Raw genomic sequence first — 17,183 nt, 5'->3', positions numbered from 1 at the left:
TACACGCTGAGCAGAGGTCACTGTCAAAATCCGCCCCTGGAGCGCCCACACAGGAATACACCCTCAATCGAAACTCGCGGAGTCTCGTCTCGCCTCGCCGTGTAGTGAAAGGCCGGACTAAAAATATTTAGAAAGTACTCCCAGGTGTGAGAATTGGATGTTCTCGGGATTGCAGAGCGGAGAAACAGGCCGTTCGGCCCAACTCTCCCGTTCCGACCAAGTTGATTCAACCAGTCTAATTCCACCCATCTGTATTTGGCCCTTCCCGCCCTCTAAACTTTTCTCATCCACTTTCGAACGTCTTTTAAATGTAACTGTACCTGCCCCAAACACTTCCTCTGACAGCTCATTTCATACATCCAGCACTCTCCAAGTGAAAAAGTTGCCCTCACACCCCTCTTTTCCCTCTCACCTCAAACCTTTCTTATCCCCATCCCCCGTAGTTTTGAACTCTCTTCCCCTGTGGCTGGTTACTTCATCTATGCTGTGCTAGTAATTAAAGCACGTGCTATTGCTCTGGTAAAGGGGTAGAAGGTACATGAGTGGCCGAATGGTCTCATTTCCGTGTTTTCTTTCCACTCAGGTTTTTGATTGTTCTTTGGCGAAATGGAGCAGTTTAAATGAAATAAAGTGAACTCTGGGCTCTTGGTGTGCCCAGTGCAAGGGAACACCTCTTGTGACAGCTCACTCACCTTTAACTAAAATAAAGTGAATCCTGGACTTGATATCCCTTAATAAAGCAGGGTTGAGGTAAGTAATCCCATTTATTGGTTTGCAGATAAAATGGCACAGGGTATTTTCTATTGAAAAGAATAACTTTTGGAATGGGATACACAGCCTTTGGTGAATTCCACAAAATTCTGACCAAAGGTCTTGGATCTGCAATGTTGGGGCCACACGGTAGCAATTGGTGTAATGCTATTACAGCATCACAGACCTGGGCTCATCTCCCACCGCTGTCTGTAAGGAGTTTGTTTGTTCTTCCCGTGTTCGCCCAGGTTTTAGAAACATAGAAAACCTACAGTACAATACAGGCCCTTCGGCCCACAATGCTGTGCCGAACATGAACTTCAGAAATTACCTAGGGTTACCCATAGCCCTGTAGGTGCTCCGGATTCCTGCCATATTCCAAAGACATGCCTGATTGTTCATATGGTTACTACTGGGCAGGGCAAACTCATTGGCCTGGACAGCCTGTTACCATGCTTTACCTCTAACTTAAAAACTAAATAAAACTGAAAACTAACTGTGTTTCCAACATTTTGATCGTTTTCCGAACCATCTATAGAATGTTCTGCAGATGACCCAAGAGTCACTGAAACATTTGACTGTAGGAATGAAAGCATACTATGATGTGTCAGATGTTTCCCAAACTGTGCATGCATACCTCTTCTTTCCTCTGCCGCACAAGACCATAAGACAGGAGCAGAATTAGGCCATTGGCCCAGTGAGTCTGATCCAATTCTCCATCCTGGCTGATTTATTATCCTCTCAACCCCATTCTCCTCCCTCTTCCCTGTCACCTTTGATGCCCATGCTAATCAAGAACCTATCAACCTCTGCTCTAAATATACCCAATGACTTGACCTCCACAGCTGTCTGTGGCAGTGAATTCCACAGATCCCCCAACCTCTGGCTAAAGAAATTCCTGCTTATCTCTGTTCTAAATAGACATCCTACTATTCCGAGGCTCTGCCATCTGGTCCTTGACTTACCCACGCCAGGAAACATAACTCACTTCATCCACCTTCAACGTTCGGTCCAGGACGGAGGATTCTGGCAAATTACTGTTGGCAGCCAAAGCCCTGGTAGGGTGATGGCTTAAGAAGATAACCCAGAATACCACCCAACACTGAGCCTTTGAAGCATTCTAACTACATCTAGCTTTAGGCAATCAGATAGGCAACAATTGCCAGTGACATTCACATCTCATGGATGAATAATTGAAAAGCAAAATTCATATTGACGTTTCTTCTGCAGTACTGAGGGAGTGTTGAACCAGTGTTGCAAATGGTTCAGCTGTGACACTAAACCAAGCTCTTGTCTAATATCTCAAAGCTGAATGTTTCGTGTCTACTGAGTTCAGTGGAAGTGCACTCTCCCTCATGTCAGCTCTCCTGCTATCAAAAACTAAGAAGGCAGATTTCCTGCCCATTAATACCTTGCTCAACTCTTGGACTCTGTCTCACTCCCATTAGGGAAGAGGCTACACAGAATCCATGCCAGGACCACTAATCTCAAAAACAAATACTTCCCTCAATCTGTCAGGCCGTTCAACATCTCCAGCTACTAACCCACTCCTCCGCCTCTACAGTGGTATGCAAAAGTTTGGGCACCCCTGATCAAAATTTCTGTTACTGTGAATAGCTAAGTGAGTAAAAGATGACCTGATTTCCAAAAGATATAAAGTTAAAGATAACGCATTTCTTTAGTATTTTAAGCAAGATTACTTTTTCATTTCCATATTTTACAGTTTCAAAATAACAAAAAAGGAAAAGGGCCCGTAGCAAAAGCTTGGGCACCCTGCATGGTGGTACTTAGCAACACCCCCTTTGGCAAGTATCACAGCTTGTAAACGCTTTCCGTAGCCAGCTAAGAGTCTTTCAATTCTTGTTTGGGGGAATTTTCATCCATTTTTCCTTGCAAAAGGCTTCTAGTTCTGAGATTCTAGGCCTGTCTTGCATGCACTGCTCTTCTGAGGTCTATCCACAGATTCTCAATGATGTTTAGGTCAGGGGACTGTGAGGGCCATGGCAAAACCTTCAGCTTGCGCCTCTTGAGGTAGTCCATTGTGGATTTTGAGGTGTGTTTAGGTTCATTATCCTGTTGTAGAAGCCATCTTCTTTTCATCTTCAGCTTTTTTTTTTACAGTCAGTGTGATGTTTGCTTCCAGAATTTGCTGGTATTTAATTGAATTCATTCTTCCCTCTACCAGTGAAATGTTCCCCGTGCCACTGGCTGCAACACAAGCCCAAAGCATGATCGATCCACCCCCGTGCTTAATAGTTGGAAAGGTGTTCTTTTCATGAAATTCTGCACCTTTTATTCCACAAACATACCTTTGCTCATTGTGGCCAAAAAGTTCTATTTTAACTTCATCAGTCCACAGGACTTGTTTCCAAAATGCATCAGGCTTGTTTAGATGTTCCTTTACAAACTTCTGACGCTGAATTTTGTGGTGAGGATGCAGGAAAGGTTTTCTTCTGATGACTCTTCCATGAAGGTCATATTTGTGCAGGTGTCGCTGCACAGTAGAACAGTGCACCACCACTCCAGAGTCTGCTAAATCTTGCTGAAGGTCTTTTGCAGTCAAACGGGGGTTTTGATTTGCCTTTCTAGCAATCCTACGAGCAGTTCTCTCGGAAAGTTTTCTTGGTCTTCCAGACCTCAACTTGACCTCCCCCGTTCCTGTTAACTGCCACTTCTTAATTACATTACAAACTGAGGAAACGGCTACCTGAAAACGCTTTGCTATCTTCTTGTAGCCTTCTCCTGCTTTGTGGGCATTATTTATTTTAATTTTCAGAGTGCTAGGCAGCTGCTTAGAGGAGCCCATGGCTGCTGATTGTTGGGACAAGGTTTGAGGAGTCAGGGTATTTATAAAGCTTTGAAATTTGCATCACCTGGCCTTTCCTAATGATGACTGTGAACAAGCCATAGCTCTAACAAGCTAATTAAGGTCTGAAACCTTGGTAAAAGTTATCTGAGAGCTCAGATCTCTTGGGGTGCCCAAACTTTTGCATGGTGCTCCTTTCCTTTTTTTCACTCTGAAATTGTACAAAACAAAAATTATACACTAATCTTGCTTAAAATATTGAAGAGTGTTTCATCTTTAACTTTATGACTTTTGGAGATCGGTTCATCTTCTCCTCACTGAACTATTCACAGTAACAGAAATTTTGACCAGGGGTGCCCAAACTTTTGCATGTCACTGTATATCCCACTTTATGTACATACTCTTAGTCTATGCAGATAAGCTAATGTTATATATATTGCACCCTAAATAATATTTTATTAATTTGTTTGTGGTAATATTTTGTTTGATATATTGATAGGTGGATAAATAGAGAGATAGATACTTTATTGATCCCAAAGGAAATTACAGTGTCACAGTAGCATTACAAGTGCACAGATATACAAATATTAGAAGAAAAGTAAGAAAGAATAAAAAATAAGTTACCTTAAAAATAAGATGTACATGATTTACAAGATTTCCAAGTTCACACTGATCAGATGGAAGTGCAAGAATTACCATAATAGTATACAGTACACATTCACACCGTCCAGATAAGAAGTGATGGTGGTATTGCACAGTATGGTACAGGGAGTCTGCGATAGCAGGGTCTGGTAAACAGAGTTAAACAGAACTTAAACAGGGTTCTGGTAAACAGAGGTTAATAACAGTCTGACAGGAGGGGGTCATCACTTCCCCAACTATAGGTTCGCTCATTATAGAGCCTAATGGCCGAGGGTAAGAATGACCTCATATAGTGCTCTTTGGAGGAGCACAGTTGTCTTAAGTTGCCGTGTGTGTATATGGAAATGCTGAGGTGGGAACGTTTAGCGATTTATGGGAAGCATCTGAGAGCACAATCATTGTTTCTACTGATTAACAAGCACGAGACTGGAGATGATAAAAATGAGGAATGGGGTTTGAAGATGCCAGAGGGTTACTGGAACATGGATTCCATCACCACGTGGTAAAAGGCAAAGACAAGAACAAGCCATTGCACCAGGGCAGTTCTGTTGATCAGGAAAAATGACTATTTGGAAAGGAGGAATATAGAGAAAAAGCTGAAGCAGCCACAGAATGCATGAGACCATTTTGCATTAGTTATACAACAGGTGCAATAGTACCTCTGAAAATGTACACCAACCTCTGTACGGCTTTGCCTAGATTGGTAGTAATGTGTATTTTTTAAGGGGAAAACCAACAGTGCTAAGTAGGATACTATTCCATTTCAGTGGTTCATTGGTGAGACTGGCAGCAGGGGAGCCGTGTGACCCTAGTTGTTGTGCAGACCAGGCCCTCATGCTGCAATGTCGCCCATTGCAGGCACCCAATGGTGGAGTCACCATAGGCGGTGTGGGAGAGAGCAGAGGCATGGCGGGTGCACTGGAGTCCATGCTGTGTTGGGAGCTGGCCCCACCCATCAGTGCTCCTCTCCAGTGTTCACTCGGTGGATGACAAGCTGGATTGCATTTGTCTGTAACTGGACTAGCACGTGATGAGGAACTGCTGCACGCTTGTTCTTACAGAAACATAGTTCCAGGACAACATCCCATTCACCATCAGTCTATAGGCCATGACACTTAGGGACTTGGGCTGTATATATATTTTTTGGTTGTATGTTTTTGTTATTGTAAATATATGCACCGAGTGTTTTGTATGACTATTGGTACTGTACACCTTGGCCTTGGAAGAACACTGTTTTGTTTGGCTGCATACAAATGTTTGGTTGAATAACAATTAAACTTGAAGTTGATTTTATGTTGCAAAATCAAAGTCTAAATTGAAATAGGTCCAGAATGACATGAGTCTTGGCAGACTCTCACTCTCCTGTGGGAAGGGGGAAAGCAACACACCGAGAGCAGGAACAGCAAAATTGACATTTACAGATCAGATTTATCAGCACCTAGTGCTATGGGTATGTGCGGGACATACCTGTCCTACCATGTCAGCTCCAATGGACTGGGCAAATGAGACCTACAGTGGGATCCAATGGCAAAGGAAAGTGGTTCTGCAACACTCCCTGGAGAGTGAAAGGCAATGATGAGGCATAGGAGTTATGGTTATCCACTGCAACCAAGAAAAACCCCAACTGTGATGACTACTGGTATCACTGGACCCAGATCTCAAAGATCAAGGGAGTGGAACTGCCTCAGTGCAGTGGCTTTTCTGCTTTAATAAAACTGTCCCGCACAGTTTTCCTGACATTGTTGGAAATGACGGACAGCCACCAATACCATCTAATGGTGTAACAATTCAGCTCCATTATAAGATCTCGTCCATGTCAGGTCTTCACCATCCCCCTTGACCCCTTCTCTGAGGCAGAACATTCTGTCCTCAGTAAGGGCCTCACCTTTGTCTCCTGTGCCTACACCTCAGTGAGTTCTGCACCCACCATGACACTGAACTTTTCTTCCGTCGCCTCTGTCTCTGTGCCTTCTTCTTTAGCAAAGATTCTCCACACCGCACTGATGACCCCTTCTCCTGTCTTCAACCTTCCTCCTCTTCCTGCGTACCCAGCTCTGGATCTTTTCATTGCCAACTGCCGAAGAGACATCAACCGTCTAGACTTCAACACTCACTTCGCTAATTCCAACCTCACTCCTTCCAAATGCTTTTCTTTTCACTCCCTCTGCACTAACCCTAATCTCACCATCAAAACCGCAGATAAGGGGAATGCTGTAGTAGTCTGACAGACTGACTGCTACTTTTCTAAGGTCCAGCGACAACTGTCAGACACCTCCTCTAACTTACCCCTCAAACAGGGTCCCACTAAAGAACACCAGGCCATTGTCTCCAACACAATCACCGACCTTATTAACTCTGGGGATCTCACATCCACTGCCACCAGCCTCTACTTCCTTCACCCTGCATCTCCCATTTCTACATCCTACCCAAGATCCACACGTGCCTGTCCAGGTGGACCCATTATTTAGTCATAGTCATACTTTATTGATCCCAGGGGGAAATTGGTTTTCGTTACAGATGCACCATAAATAATAAATAGTCATTAGAACCATAAATAGTTAAATAGTAATATGTAAATTATGCCAGTAAATTATGAAATAAATCCAGGACTAGCCTATCGGCACAGGGTGTCTGACCCTCCAAGAGAGGAGTTGTAAGGAATGACTTCCTATGACGCTCAGTGCTGCATCTCGGTGGAATGAGTCTCTGGCTGAATGTACTCCTGTGCCCACCCAGTACATTATGTAGTGGATGGGAGACATTGACCAAGATGGCATGCAACTTAGACAGCATCCCCTTTTCAGACACCACCGTCAGAGAGTCCAGTTCCATCCCCATAACATCACTGGCCTTACGAATGAGTTTGTTGATTCTGTTGGTGTCTGCTGCCCCAGCACACAACAGCAAACATGATAGCACTGGCCACCACAGACTCGTAGAACATCCTCAGCATCGTCCAGCAGATGTTAAAGGACCTCAGTCTCCTCAGGAAGTAGAGACGGCTCTGACCCTTCTTGTAGACAGCCTCAGTGTTCTTTGACCAGTCCAGTTTATTGTCAATTCGTATTCCCAGGTATTTGTAATCCTCCACCATGTCCACACTGACCCCCTGGATGGAAACAGGGGTCACCGGTACCTTAGCTCTCCTCAGGTCTACCACCAGCTCCTTTGTCCTTTTCACATTCAGCTGCAGATAATTCTGCTCACACCATGTGACAAAGTTTCCTACAGTAGCCCTGTAGTCAACCTCATCTCCCTTGCTGATGCAACCAACTATGGCAGAGTCATCCGAAAACTTCTGAAGGTGACAAGACTGTGCAGTAGTTGAAGTCTGAGGTGTAAATGGTGAAGAGAAAGGGAGACAAGACAGTCCCCTGTGGAGCCCCAGTGCTGCTGATCACTCTGTCGGACACACAGTGTCATTTCAGCTTGTTTTTGCCCCACTAAACTAACACCTGCATACCTTGACTTAGTTTTATCCCCCCGGTTTGATCCCTTCCTATCTATATCTGTGACAGTTCACACGCTCTTGATCTTTTCAAAGATTTCAAGTTCCCTGGCCCCAAGCAAGACCCAACCAGTTCCCTCCACCACTACTCTCCTCTGTCTGGTGGAACATCCTCATTCTCAATAACTTATCCTTTGGCTCCCCCCACCCCCGCCCCCACTTCCTCCAAAGAAAAGGTGTAGCCACGGGCACTTGCATGGGTCCCAGCTATAACTGTCTTTTTGTTGGCTGAGTGGGACAGTCTATTTTCCAAGCCTACACTGGTGCCACTCACTGACTTTTCCTGTGCTATATCAACAACCGCATTGCTGCTGCTTCCTGCACCCAACTTCGTCTCTAACTCCCACCCTGCCCTCAAGTTTACCTGGTCTACTTCCGGCTCCTCCCTCCCCCTTTCTTGATCTCTGGAGACAGCTTATCTACTGATGTCCATTGTAAACCCACGGACTCTCACAGCTACCTGGACTATACATCTACCTACCCTGCTACTTGTAAAAATGCCAATCCCTTACTCTTAATTCCTCCGTCTGCTCTGAGGCTGATGCTTTCCACTCCAGAACGAAGATGTCCTCCTACTTCAAAGGGGCTTCCCTTCCTCCGCCATCAACGCTGCTCTCAAACCACATCTCTTCTATTTTGTACGTCTGCCCTCACCCCATCCTCCCACCATACCACCAGGGATAGGGTTCCTCGTCCTCACCTACCACTCCACCAGCCTTTGTGTCCAGCATATAATTCTCCAGAACTTCCACCATCTCCAACAGGATCCCACTGCCAAGTACATGTTTTCCGGCCTGCTGAGTTCCTCCACCATTTTGAGTGTGTTGCTTGATTTCCAGCATTGGCAGAATTTCTCATTTGCCATTACACAGTTACTCACTTTCTCCAGAAGAAACAAAATCCACTTTGAATGTAATGTTGTATCAAGGCATTTGACAAGGTCCCACATGGGAGGGTGATGCAAAAAAGTAAAAACACGTGGGACACAGGGTTATTTTAGGAAATTGGATACAAATCTGTCTCAGTGGTAAGAGGCAAGAGGGTGGTATTGGAGGGCAGCACACGCAAAATGGCAGAGGATCTCAGCAGGTCAGGCAGCATCTATGAAGGGGAATAAAGAGCTGATGTTTCTTGACGAGACCCTCCTTTGACTCAACTGGAAAGGAAGGGGAAAAGCCACAATAAGGTGGGGGCAAGGAGAGGAGTACAAGCTGGCAGGTGATAGGTGAAGCCAGGTGAAGGGGAAGGTGGGTGGGGGCAGGTGGATGAAGTGAAAAGCTGGGAGATGATAGGCAGAAGGGGTTAAGGACTACTCCACCATGGATGGTCCTAAGCCCGGCAGTGAAAGGATGGCTGGACATGGGACTAGCAACCTCATTTTGTAAAATCCCGGAGCAACAGAAGCTCCAAAGACCTCAGCTCCATCAAAGGAAGATGCAAGAAGGACTACACCTGAAACTACAACTTGGAAGACTGGTCCAGGATAGAGGACTCCAGAGAGCTGCTGACGGTGGCCTATGCCCTAGTAGGGGTAATGGGCTTAAGTAAGTAAAGAGCCTTTTTCACCTATCACCTCACAGCTTATTCTTCACACTCTTGGAGAGTGATTTGCAGATTGGAGGACTGTGACCAATAGTGAGCTGGAGGGATTGGTACTGGGTCCTCTGCTGTCACATACATTGGTTTAGTTGGGATGGACATGGCATGATGAGCATATTCACAAATGGCACCAGAATTGCTGGTACAGTGGACAGTGAAGGTGGTTATCCAAGGTTACAATGGGAAAAAGGTCAACTAGGGAAATAGGTAAGGGGATGGCAGATGGAATTTAGATCAGACAAATGCCAAGTTGGGAAGTTAAACCGGGCAAGCACATATAGTGAATTGTTGGGCCCTGGAGAATGATGTAGGACTAAAAGACCAAGGTGGACAAATACCTTAATTCTCTAAAAACAGGAATGCAGGTAGACACACAGGTGAAGACTGGTACGGCACACTTGCTTAGGCACTGAATACAAGTTCATAGGTCATAGGTTAAGGGTGAAAGGTGAAATATTTAAGGGGAACATGAGGAGGGAACTTCTTCAGTCAGAGGGTGGTGAGTGTGTGGAACAACCTAACAGAGGAAATGTGGATTTGGGTTCGATTGCAAAATTGAAAAGAAGTTTGTATAGGTATACAGATGGGAGGGGTATGGAGGGCTATGGTCCAGGTGCAAGTTGATGGGATGAGGCAGAATAATAGTGCTGCACAGACTAGGTGGGCCAAAGGGCCTGTTTCTGTGCTGTAGTGCTCTACGACTCAATGAGATTGGAATGTTATGTTATAGTTATAGCCACCTATAACTTATAGTTGGATGAGCTGCACTTGTCAGATTGTGTGCAGTTTTGGTTTCCCACACCATAGGAAGGATGTAATTGGTGAGTGTGCAGAAAAGATTCATAAGGATGTTAATTGGATTGGGCTACCAGGATGGATAGGTTGGGTTTGTTTACCCATAATATAGGATGGTCAAAGTCAGCACCGGTGGACCGGGCAGATGAGATCAATAGTGAGATCCAATGATCAGAAAGGCAGTTCTGCAAAGCTCCATGGACAGCAAAGGGTGGGTCAAGGTACCGAAAGTCATGGTCATCCACTGCAACCAAGTGTAGCGACGATGCCCCAATTGACTCCGGTTCGTCTCATGTGAACTGGCGTTGACCCCGCCAACTCTGTAATCGCGTTGGTGTGGATACTGTGTGATTGCACCCCGGTACAAGCCTACGGCATAAAATATCAGACAGTACACAATAGGCAAGTAAATGATTACACTTTATAATGATTGCTCGGTGATGGGTTAGTAGAAACAAATGAAATAAAGGTGCCAAATCAATAAATTTTATCAGTTCTGTGCACAATAATTCGTTGGAGCTCACGAAATTGGGTATCCGTTCCTCCCCTCGATCTCCTCCGAACTCCGTTGACACTAGGCTGGGATCTCTCCCGGTGATCTACCAGACCGCTCAACTCACGTCCGACCTCTTCTCTTTTCCTCCACCAAAAGCCCGCACTTCTCCTCCGGATCTCGCACATAAAGATAGAATAACATGATTTCCATTGGCTAGCAAACGAATACAAATCCCGTTATCACTAATTATAACCCAAACATGCTGCTACAGAGAACCCCTTACTCAGCAGTTAACAGCACAGAGAAGCCATTTTGTCAGCCTTAACAACTAACATTACGATGAGTATTACTGATAACCCTACCTTCTCCCCCCACCGAATTTAGTCATGTCCTCATGACGTTCAAATTTGCCATCCCTTCCTGCAAAACACAAAGCCCAATCCAAGTGCAGAAAGCAGTGACATAGCTCCCCAAAACAGTGGAGACCATACCCTGTTCCCCAGGTGCTACATAGGCCAACCTCTCTGGGAGGTTCCTACTTCTCTGAGACCTGCGTACCCCCTCTTCTAACTCTTTCACCTCAGACACTACAGGGGACCCTTGGGAGCGATGTGGCGAACCCTCCTGTGAGCAGTCACTCAAACCTCTCTGCACCCCAGAACCATCTGGCTCTCGTTCAGGTCCAACATCCTCTCCTTCCACACCCGCAGTACCACCGACTGCCCATCACTAACACCCCCCTTACCCTGTCTAACCCAGTGGGGGAAGGGCCAGGAGTCTCTTCCTCCATTACGAGAGCATCAGCAAACGGCAACGGGTACCAATCATGCAAATCATCATCCTCCGAATCAGTATTCCCCACAGGGTCCGGGCCCAGGCCCGTCTCTTCTGGGGTGTTCTTTTCCGTCACCCCGCGGGTACGCAGAGCCCTTGTAATAGGTTCAGACACTACGTCAGGCTCCCGCTCTACCTGTACATCTTGCACCGGGGCAACAGGTGATTCCGATGGAGAATCTTGAAAGACTCCTTTCCATCCTCGGGCCGCACCCGGAAGACCGGTAAGTTTGGCATCTGACTCTCCACCACATAGGTCGTGGCTGCCCAAGGATCAACCAGCTTGTGCTCTCCAGGTAATCCCAGATTCCTTATGAGGACTTGGTCTTCCGGTAGGAGTTGAGAGAACTTTACTTTCTGGTTATACCTCCTCTTATTTCTCTGATTCTGCCAGGGAGGTTCTGAAGCCTCCCTAAAAGCCCCACCGTGCTCCCCATCAGACCAAAAGCCTCCTCCAATGCTTTTAGATAGTCAGAGAAGCATAAGGCTGATTAACCTTCACACCTTTTACTACCTCAGCTGCCGCTCCCCTCAAACATCCAACCAATCGCTCTCTTTTCTCCCTCCGAACACTACCACTCACCTAACAGCTGACACGCGTGCTCTTCCATGTCTCATAATCATCTTCCCCTTCGGAGGTGGGAGTCCTCCCTGAGAAAACTCTCAACTTCTGACGAGGACCCGCCACCTTGTTCACCAGGGAGTTAATAGCTGAGGCCAACTCGGAGCCTTCACCCTTCTGTGGGGGATGGGGACTAAGTAAATCTTCCAAATCTGACCACTCCCTTCCTTCATCCCTCAGAAACAATAAGACCCGGTCTCTAAAATCTCGCCCCCAGCGTCAGGCATCTCCTCCGACGACCCATCAAAACCCTTCCTCCGTGACAATGTGCACGCCCTACAGCCCCGCCTCACCAGGGTCATCGATAGACACTGGCAGTCCCGCTTGCTGTGACATCAGCACTAGTCTGAACTAACACAAACCCGGCCTCCGTCATTTTACCAAACTTTCTGGCTACGATTTCAACTTTACCTACAGTTTTTACTGTACTCAGCCATCAAATTAACACTTCCTCCGAGGTATGCATATTCACCCCACTTAATACGCAGGCATGATTAACCAGTACTTCCTCGATCTCGCACCAGCGCTCAATCTTATCCGGGTCCATCTCCACTAATTTAACCCGGGCAAATTACACAGTATCCGTCAAAATTCAAATCCCGGTCGAGCCCCCACAATGTAGCGACTATGCCCCAATTGATTCCCGTTTTTCTGGGGTAAACTGGCGTTGACCCTGCCAACTCTGTAATTGCGTTGGTGTGAATACTGAGTTAGATCAAGTGGAGGATAAAGGTATTCTTTACAAAGCTGAATGGAACCCATGGACAATACCAGTGATCTCAATGACCAAGAAGAATGGTCTGTCATTATCTGTGGTGATTTTAAGATTACCATCAACCCAGTACTGAAAGTAGATCAAGACCCTCTGCCCAAGATAGAGGATACCTTTGCAAACCTCTGTGGGTGCAAACACTTCAGCAAAGTGGAATTAGCAGAGGCCAACCCACAGAAGGGGATGGAAGAAGAGTCCATAAGCACTCACAAGAGGCTTTAAACACTGTAACAGGCTTATCTTTGGAGTAACATCTGCATCTGCACTTTGACAGAAAGCTATGGACCAGGTGCTGCAAGGCTACCGAGGCACTCAGTGTTATCTGGATGACATCATTATTACCAGTAAGGATGATAAGGGACATCTCCAAAATCTCAAGAGTGTTAAAAAGATTAGAAGATCAAGGACTCACAGCACGGCACCACAACTGTGAATTCTTCAAATCAAGCATCACTTATTGTGGTCCCGTCAAGAATTTACCGAAGTGAGTTGAGAAAATTTAAGCAGTGGTGGATGCCCAAGGACAAAGAACACATGACAGTTGTGGTCCTTTTCAGGATTTGTGAATTACTTCAACAGGTTACTGCTAAACCTGACTACTGTGCTCCCTCCTTGAACTCACTATTAAAGAACAGGAAGAAACCGCAATGCACAAAGCAATGTGAGGTGGCTTTTCAAAAGGTAAAGAAACTGTACTCACACATTATGATCCACATCATCCAGTGAATTTGCTTGTGATGCATCACTTTATGGTATAGGTGCAGTCAGGTCACACTATGAGTTATGGAAGTGAACGCCCTATAGCTCTTGCATCCTGTTCCCCTACCGCTGCAGAGAAAAATTATGCAACACTGGCAGAGAGGCCTTGCCTCTGGTTTGGGAAGTAAAATGTTTGACCCAGTACTTGTAAGGGAGAGAGTTTACCCTTGTCACTGATCATGAACCACTAGTGTATATTTTCAATCCACAGAAAGGTGTTCCACTAACAACAGTAGCACAAATGCTGAGCTATTTAAACCATCCTTAGTGACAGGAGAGGTACCAGAGGATTGGAGGATGTTTAAAACCGGATGTTAAGCTGTTTAAAAAAGGCTCTAAACATAAACCAGGAAATTATAGGCCAGTGAGTCTGACATCAGTTGTGGGAAAGCATTGGAAGATACTCTAAGGGACCAGATAGCTAAGGATTGGATAGACATGGATTGATTAAGGATACACAGCATGGCTTTGTGCATGGTAGGTCATGTCTAAGCAATCTTACAATTTTTTTGAGGTTACCAGGAAAATGAATGATGGTAAGGCAGTGGATGTTGTCTACATGGACTTCCCACATGGGAGGTTGATCAAGAAGATTCAGTTACTCGCATTCAAATTGAAGTAGTAAATCGGATTGGACATTGGCTTTGTGGGAGAAGCTAGAGAGTGGTAGTAGAGGGTTGACTCTCTAACTAGAGGCCTGTGACTAGTGGTGTGCCACAGGGATTGGTAAGCCTTCATTGTTTGTCATCTATATCAATGATCTGGATGATGGTTAAATGGATGAGTAAATTTGCAAATGACACCAAGATGGGGGAGGAGTGTAGTGGAGAGCAAGGCTATCATGGCTTGCAGAGGGATCTGTATCAGCTGGAAAAATGGCTGAAAATGGCAGATGGAATTTAATACAGACAAATGTGAGGATTTGCACTTTGGTAGGACCAACCAGGGCAGGTCATACACAATGAACAGTAGGGGACTGAGGAGTGAGGTATAAGGGGCCTGGGAATACAGGTCCATAATTTGTTGAAAGTTGGGTTGCAGGTAGACAGGGCCGTAAAGAAAGCTTTTGACATATTGGCCTTCATAAGTCAAAGTATTGAGTACAGGAGATAGGATGTTGTTGTTATAAAAATGTTGATGAGGCCTAGTTTGGAGTATTGTGTGCAGGTTTGGTCGCCTACCTACAGGAAAGATGTAAACAAGGTTTTAAAAATACAAAGAAAATTTACATGGATATTGCTGGGAGGACCTGAGTTATAAGGAAAGATTTAATAGGTTAGGACTGTATTCCCAAGATCGTAGTTACAAAACATAACAGTAAATGTGTCTTATTATTTGTGATACTACTTTATGTGTCGTGTGTGAATTATATGGACTGTGTTGTGCATCTTGGCCTGGAGGAACGATGTTTTGTTTGACGGAATACATGTATACGGTTGAATGACAATGAACTGAATATGAATGAGCAGCACATAGAGGGATATGGAATTAATACAACCAATGGGATTGGTATTGATAGGCAAGATGGTTGGTAAACATGCATTCGAGAGTTAGGGTTGCTTGCATGGTGGGGGGATGGTTGGCGCTTCTGCTGGCGCGGGTGGGGGTGGGGGGATTGAGAGTTTTTGCCACTGCTTGTGCAAAGCGGGGAGGAGGGTTTCGGGGCTTCATTGTTTCTATCATTCTATGGGGTTTCTTTGTTTCATGGACATCTGTGAAGAGAAATATTTGCAGGTTGTGTTCTGGCATACTACAGACGTTGTAGTTCAAAGTGATCCACAATGAGATAAGATGTAAGCATGAAAATAAAAATAAACGTGAAAATTAAAGACAAAAAAGATTCAGTTAAAAGCAAGGTTTTGAGTGTTTAAGTGTCAACTGAGTCTGCATCCCTTATAGTTTTAGGTATTGAATTTCCCAGTTTAGAAGCTTGGTTCAATAAAGATGACCAATTATTTTTGGAGGGATATTGTTTAAATTTAAGGGGCCAGCGAAAGAAGACTCCAGAGCTCGAGGAGAATTATAAAACAGCAAATATTTCTTAAGAATATGTTTATTCCTGTTTGTACAGTCTGTTACGGAAGCTTAATTTATTCATATATATTTGTACATGTATATATATATATATATGTATATATATGTATATAAAATGTCAGCATATATACTTATCAGTATGTAGTTCAATTAAGATCCAGATTTTGCAGTTTCTTAATAACTAGACTACATCTTATAGACTATTTTTTTTGAATCATAAACATTATCAGGAAAAATGTGAACAATGCTGGTTTATATTCATGCTTAAGACAAGATACCACAGTTACGAGCTCACCCCAAATACTATTTTATTCATTTCAATTAGATGGTTTAAAACAAAACTGAAGAATTCCATTAGAGGTATAGACAGGAAGTGGATGTCTTCATTATCATTGACAGAATTAAAAAAGAATTTTGCTCATCTATTCAGACCATGGAACATTTAAGCTGCATGAGGTGAAAAGAATATGTTACGAACAAGTTGCCTGGAACAACACACACACACACAAAATGCTAGAGCAACTCAGCAGGTCATACAGCATCTATGGAAATGAATAAACTGTCGACATTTCCATACATTTTGGGCTGAGGGCCTTCAGTAGGACTTTAAAGAAAGATACCAGAACAAAATGATTGTGGGCCGGGGGAATAGAGCACAAGCTAGAATTTTTATAGGTGAATGCAGGTGGGTGGGGATTGGGAGGGGGCGGATAAATTGAGAAACTGGGAGGTGAAGAGGTGGAAGAGGTAAGGGGCTGGAGAATGAATCTGACTGGAGAGGGAGTGGACCATGGGGGGGGGGTGATGGTACTAGGGGGAGCTGACAGGCAGATGAGGAGGGGAAATAGGAGGGAAGGGGTGGAGAAAATTACCAGAAGTTGAAGTTCATGCCATCAGGTTGGAGGCTAACTTGCCAGGAGTATTTCATTGTGCATTAGTCTAACCCAGATTTAGCAAACAGTTTAATCCACTCAAAAGTATCATTCATTGACAGGTGACATAGCACTCAAGCACAGTAAATATTATTAACATACTTAAAAAATTCAACAATCCCTGATTACTGAAATGGACAGTAAACTGTCACGGATAAATGACAATTCAGACAAGTCATGTCAAATTGTCTTTACAAGGCGTTTGTCAAAAATTGTATTATGCACTGCATTACAAAGCCATAAGACCAGAAAAACTCAGATTAAATTAAAAGTGCATTCTCAGAACACAAATCATTGTATAGTTTCTGATCCATCAGAAACTCTTCACTAATGTAAAATTCATATCCAGATACCCTTCAGGTGTCCATTTGGAATTACTTGCAAGCAGCTGTTAACAACGCTTATCATCAGAGGCACTATTGTGTAGAAAGTGGTTTAATATGAATTTATCACTCCAACTGCTTAAGTACTTCTTCACAGCTTGTTCAAACCATCAGATGTTGGGATGAAAGAACCATCATTAATATATTGAACTGTCAGTAATTCAGGCAGTGTGAGTCTTACATTCTGCAAAGAGGAACACAAAAAATTATTTCGCACTTTTACTGAAATAGCTTGTTAGATACACAAATAC

At 44.4% G+C, this 17,183-nt stretch overlaps 1 protein-coding gene across 4 annotated transcripts in view; it reads right to left on the bottom strand.

Annotated features, from left to right (window-relative positions):
- Positions 1–12,759: 12,759 nt before the first annotated feature.
- The window catches only part of atp11c (ATPase phospholipid transporting 11C), a 214,362-nt gene continuing 209,938 nt past the window's right edge, over positions 12,760–17,183 (bottom strand). For 3 of the 4 annotated variants that reach the window (XM_063061160.1, XM_063061163.1, XM_063061162.1), the window contains one exon: positions 12,760–17,116. The gene's annotated coding sequence lies outside the window, so the exon portion shown is untranslated. The remainder of the gene's footprint in view (positions 17,117–17,183) is intronic. The other variant, XM_063061161.1, reaches the window with a different exon arrangement.

This window comes from Mobula hypostoma, chromosome 10 (genome assembly GCF_963921235.1).
Source record: "Mobula hypostoma chromosome 10, sMobHyp1.1, whole genome shotgun sequence".
NCBI lineage: Eukaryota > Metazoa > Chordata > Chondrichthyes > Myliobatiformes > Myliobatidae > Mobula > Mobula hypostoma.
Note: the sequence above shows the minus strand (reverse complement) of the source record. Positions and strands in the feature narration are given on the sequence as shown.